Consider the following 267-nt stretch of genomic DNA (forward strand, 5'->3'; position numbering starts at 1 on the left):
CACACATCACTCCCATTCTCTACACCCTGCATTGGCTCCTGGTGCATTTTAGAATAGATTTTAAGATTTTATTGTTTGTTTTTAAAGCTTTAAATGGTCTTGCCCCAGAGTATTTGTCTGAAATTTTAACTGTGTGGGAACACAACCGGTCATTGCGGTCTTCAAATCAGTTGGTTTTAGAAGTCCCAAGGTCCAGGTATAAACGGTGGGGTGATCAGGCCTTTGCGGTTGCTGCCCCGAGACTCTGGAACAAGTTACCCCCTGATA

General features: G+C 43.8%; 1 protein-coding gene across 1 annotated transcript in view; it reads left to right on the plus strand.

Annotated features, from left to right (window-relative positions):
• The window catches only part of b3glctb (beta 3-glucosyltransferase b), a 19,114-nt gene that overhangs the window by 9,183 nt on the left and 9,664 nt on the right, over positions 1-267 (plus strand). The window lies entirely within an intron of this gene.

This window comes from Etheostoma spectabile, chromosome 13 (genome assembly GCF_008692095.1).
Source record: "Etheostoma spectabile isolate EspeVRDwgs_2016 chromosome 13, UIUC_Espe_1.0, whole genome shotgun sequence".
Classification (NCBI taxonomy): Eukaryota; Metazoa; Chordata; class Actinopteri; order Perciformes; family Percidae; genus Etheostoma; species Etheostoma spectabile.